This window comes from Ursus maritimus, unplaced genomic scaffold (genome assembly GCF_017311325.1).
Source record: "Ursus maritimus isolate PB19 unplaced genomic scaffold, ASM1731132v1 scaffold_14, whole genome shotgun sequence".
Classification (NCBI taxonomy): domain Eukaryota; kingdom Metazoa; phylum Chordata; class Mammalia; order Carnivora; family Ursidae; genus Ursus; species Ursus maritimus.
The window spans coordinates 47,595,063-47,599,976 of record NW_024423786.1 but is presented as its reverse complement, the minus strand read 5'-3'; the positions used below and the strand labels follow the sequence as shown (position 1 = coordinate 47,599,976).

The following is a 4,914-nucleotide window of genomic DNA, read 5'->3' as shown; positions in this document are numbered from 1 at the left end:
ATTGATTCATAAGTGCTCTTTGTATATTAAGGTTCTTAACACTTTATCTGCCATGTATGTAGCCAAGAATCTAATCCTCCTTGACCTAGGATCACTTTGAAGGGCCAGACAAGTCTGCTTTATTGCCCACCGGGCCTCAAATGAACATTTTTAGTTCTGATGTGTCCTTGCTGCAGACTGCATTTTATTGGTACCTCCAGAAGCAGAAGTGGAAACCCCAAAGTCTTATAAACCCCAGTCTTATCCAAACCTTCATTTGAGCAACACCTCAGCTTTCCATGGCAAGAAAGTTGAGGCCTAGGAGTCAGGAGCCCCAGGTTTCGGTCCCAGTTCTGTAGCCCACTGCAATGACTGACAGCTTCTCTTTCCTCCAGGGTCAGAGGTGTTGCAAATCCAGTCACCCCCACGCCCATCCAGCCACGCCCACCTCCTCTAGAAGAGCGGAAGCAGCAGATGGAGAGGAATGGGAGGCACCTCAAGCAAGGTCAGGGAAACTGTATGAGGGGTCCCTGGCCTTGATCGGTGGCTGGCAACCCCTTGGTGCCTCCAGCACCTACCTGGCTAAGGAAAGAAAGCCCCTGGCTACTTGGGGCTACTTTTGTCACCCTCTTTTTAATACACTCTTACATATGGTTTCTCTGTGCCCCAGTTTTATCATCTGCAAAATGGGGATAATTGGAATGACAATGTGAGTTAGGGTCTGTAAAGGGGTTGGAACCGTGCCTGGCACACAGTAGGTGCTCAGTAAACAACATCAGTGCTTCAGTGTCACTGCTGCATTGTCACTGAGGATAAGGGGTGGGATGGAAAAGCAGGACCCCCGGGGGGGGGGGGCACCTGGAACCAGCCCCAGGGGCAGGTGGGGCCCTGCAAAGCAGTCTTTGCCTGGTACCATCTGGATGGACCCTCAGGGGAGAAACTGAGGCCCCACCCATGCCCCACCTCATCTTGGTGTCCCTACCCCAGCCCCTCCAAGACTCAGAGAGGCCCCCTGGGAAAGTGGCACCGTGGGGACCATGCTGCCCAGCACAATTACCGTTTTCATCCTCATTAAACCACATTTTCATTCTAATTAGAGTTTCACCGCCTCCCAGAGAGAAGGGCCGATTACTTTTCAGCGTCATTACCAGCCTCTCCCTCCCTCCCTCCCTTCCCACCCTGCCCAGGTGCCTGTTCCACACCGGCCAGCCTCTCTCTCTCTTCTCCCACCTCCCTCCCTCTTGCCATCTCTTCACAGACTAGAGAGAAGCATGGGACGTGTATTAGTCTCCTACTGGGTGTGGAGCTTGGTGTTAGGGACCTTCACCTACAGCATTGCCACCTTACCTTTGCCCTGCCCTAATTGATTCTTTTTCTTCAACACATCCCCCCCTCCAAACATGCCCTGTGATTTATTTGTTCCATTTATCATCTCTCTCTGCTTTCCCAGAATGCCAGCACCCACCCGTATCCCCACAGCACTCCTGGGCATGCTGACTCCCTTCTTCCAACAGCCAGCCCCTGGCAGCTGGACCAGTCCCGGGGCCAGCAGAAAGTTCTGGAGAGCAAACACACTGCTAGGGCAGCCCTTGCCCACTGACTGATGGGGAGTGGTGGATAAATACCCCGGGCCCCCCCCACCCCCGCCACCTGGTGGGAAAGCTCTGAGGGGTGCGCTCAACCTGGTGTCTCAGCACCCCCAGCAGGTCCGAGCCCCATTTGCTAGCAGTGGAGACTCACTGGTGAACACACCCTCACTGACTGCCCTCCCTTCCCTTCCCCGCTTCCTCTCTCCCCTACCTGCGCTTTCTGGGGTCACCTCCCACTGGAATCCACTGCACCCAGGATCCCTCCCTCCTCCCCTCCTTGAGGTTCTGGGAAGTCCAAGAAAGTTTCTTCCCTACACACACACAAAGGATGGGTTACGAACACTTCCGAAGCTCTCCTGAGAACAGAAGCACCGTTTCAACCAGACTGCAGCCTCACTGGGCAGCTCTGACCCACGTTTGAAACAAACTCTTGGGGTGCTGTCTTTCAGAGTGGGGGTAAACTTCCTGGCACTTTTGGGGGGGTGCTTGGCAGTGTGCATTAAAATGGGCAGCGTTCCAACCCTCCACCATCAGTTCCCCTTCTGGGAATAAGAGCTCTCAAGCACGGAGGTGGGAGCCAGAGTGTTTTTGGCAGGCTTGTTTGCGACCAAGCAAAGCAAGAAACAGCCCATGTGTCCACCGACAAAGGATGAGGAAATCAGCTACGGTGCTGTGGGACACCATGTGACTTCAGAAAAAAACAAGATAGATGCCTATCTTAGGTTTTTAGGGCTGACAAAACAAAGTACCATAAACTGGGTGGCTGAAAACAAGAGGAATTGATTCTCCCACAGTTCTGGCAGCCAGAAGTCCGAAGTCAGGTGTGGGCAGGGGTGGCTCCTCCTGGAGACTCAGGGGGAGAATTCCTACCGGCCTCTGGTGGCTCCAGTGGCCTCCCACAGCCGGTGGCGTTCTTTGGTTTGTGACTACATCTCTCTGATCTCTGCCTCTGTCTTCACGTGGCCTTCTCTGGGTTCCTGTCCTCCCCCTCCCTTTTTAAAGATTTTATTTATTTATTTGACACAGAGAGAGACAGCCAGTGAGAGAGGGAACACAAGCATGGGGAACGGGAGAGGAAGAAGCCGGCTCCCAGTGGGACAGGGAGCCTGATGTAGGGCTTGATCCCAGGACCCTGGGACCATACCCTGAGCCGAAGGCAGATGTTTAAAGACTGAGCCACCCAGGAGCCCCCCGGCCCCCTCTTCTAATAAGGACACCAGTCGTGCTGGATTCGGGGCCCACCCTAATCCAGGATGACCTAACTTGAACTTAATAATTATACCTACAAAGACCCTATTTCCAAATAAGGTCACATTCCCAGGGACCAGGGTTTAGGACCTGGACGTCTTTTTTGAGGACACACAGCTCAGCCCGCAACACCGCCCTGGGACTAATTATTAAGTGTGGTCTGATTCCCTTTCTGTGATCAGACTTGGCCTGAATCGGGAGGCAGCCCCTCCTGTCCCAACCCCACACCTCCATGCTTTAGTGCAATCATGGTGGCGTCTTCTCTCCCTGCTTCAGCTCGTAATGTGTCCAGCACCGTCCTCATCATTTTAGGGGCATTATTTGAGTCAATTTTTGCAAGAATCCTATGAAGTCCAAACTGCGTCGCCCCACCTTACAGATGGGGAGACTGATACCTAGGTACAGTGAATCCCTATTTCCGGTAGGCAGAGGAGCTGGCCCCAGGGGCCTTTTGTCACAGCTGTGGCTGCGGGCTGTGACTTCCACCGTGACAGTGTGGACCTGCCATGAAATGCACACACAGTCATTTATTTTTTCCAACGACCTGCAAGGCAGAAATGACACTCCTGTCCTAAACGAGGAGGCCAAGGCAAGGAAGGGGTAAGTAACTTGACCAACGGCACACAGGAGGTGCTGGGCAGGAGGGGAAGGGGGGGGGCTTGAGCCAAACATGTGGCCCTGCGGGGAACCGCGGCCTCCATCTCCCGGCAAGCGGGGGGGGAGGGTCCCCTCCAGCCCAGTTGGTGTCCTGCAGCCGCAGGCCTACACAGGACCTGAGTCTCCACCTCTGGGGTTGGGGCCCGTAGGTCCAGGCTGTGTACGGGGACCATCGATGGCCCCCGCTCTTAGGGCGCGCCAGGCACCAGCAGGGGTATAGCAGCCCTCGGCCACCTCAGGGCCCACCTCAGGCCTGGGACCCAAGTCAGCCTCCAGGTCCTTCAGAGCTTGGGGACCTACAGGCAGCTCTCTCACCCCTCAGGGGTTATTAATTAATGTTAATTAATATCTGTGTTCACAGAGCCAGCCAGGCCCCTGGGCCTGGAGCATCCGAGAACGGAAAATATGAGAAAGCTGGCGCCCTGCCAAGAAGCGTGGCTTATTCAGACTGGTCGGGGCTGGCTGGTGGAGAAGGGCTCCTGGTGACTCAAGGGGACACTGAGACACAGGGGAGGCAGAGCAGCCCCGGACGACTTCAGAAGTGGTTGCGTGTGAGGGACACCTGGGTGACTCAGTCGGTTAAGCATCCGACTCTTGGTTCCGGCTCAGGTCACCACGATCTCAGGGTCATGGGATCGAGCCCCGTGTTGGGCTCCGCCCTCAGCACGGAGTCTGCTTCAGATCCTCTCTCCCTCTCCTTCTGCTTCTCCCTAACCCCCCGACCCTGGCTCGCGCGCTCGTGCTCTCTCAAATAAGTAAATAAATAGATAAATAAACAAAATCATAAGAAATGTGGTTGCCATTTGAAAGAACAAAGAGACAAGCCTTGGAGACCCATGAGCTCTGGCTCCCACCCCCGAGCCTCGGTTTCCTCATCTGTAAACGGGATGAGAATTCCTTTTCTTAAATGTGGCAGGGAGGGGACTCATCAAGCTTTTATGCACGTAGATCGCTTTGCACATAAAACTTCCTCTCCCTGGCTGCTCACGGAGAGAGGCCTCGTGCAGCCAGGTGCCTCAGTTTCCCTTTTCGGGCACATGAGGAGGGGGGCAGGGCACCTCCCTGCTGCGGCTACCTCTGGGCGGGTCCCCAGGGCAGGCCCGATCTCAGGGAACACTCGGAAAGATCAGTGCCAAATGGCCTGATTAATAACGCCATCACTAGCATGGCGACGAGACGGTTCTGGCCCCTGATTAAAAACAGAAGTTTCCCCCACGTTTGCGGAGACGTAGCAGAAGGGAAAACAAAGACGCGCACACTCGCGCCAGATAAATACAGACGCAAACACATGCACGGCAGATAAACACACGCTGGCACACCAAATACCCACACAGCCGGCTGTGGAAATCGGGCCGGGCTGGCGCGGCCCAGCTCAGGCAGCCCAGAGACCCCCCAGGAGCAGCCAGCCACAGGAATGGGGGAGCAACCACCCCCCCCCCCC

At 55.2% G+C, this 4,914-nt stretch overlaps 1 long non-coding RNA gene across 1 annotated transcript; it reads left to right on the top strand.

Moving 5' to 3' along the window:
• Nucleotides 1-2,749: 2,749 nt before the first annotated feature.
• On the top strand, nucleotides 2,750-4,256 carry LOC121102401. Its single transcript, XR_005834493.1, has 2 exons — nucleotides 2,750-3,416; nucleotides 3,835-4,256. It is a non-coding gene; the product is annotated as an uncharacterized LOC121102401 (long non-coding RNA).
• The last annotated feature ends 658 nt before the right edge of the window (nucleotides 4,257-4,914 follow it).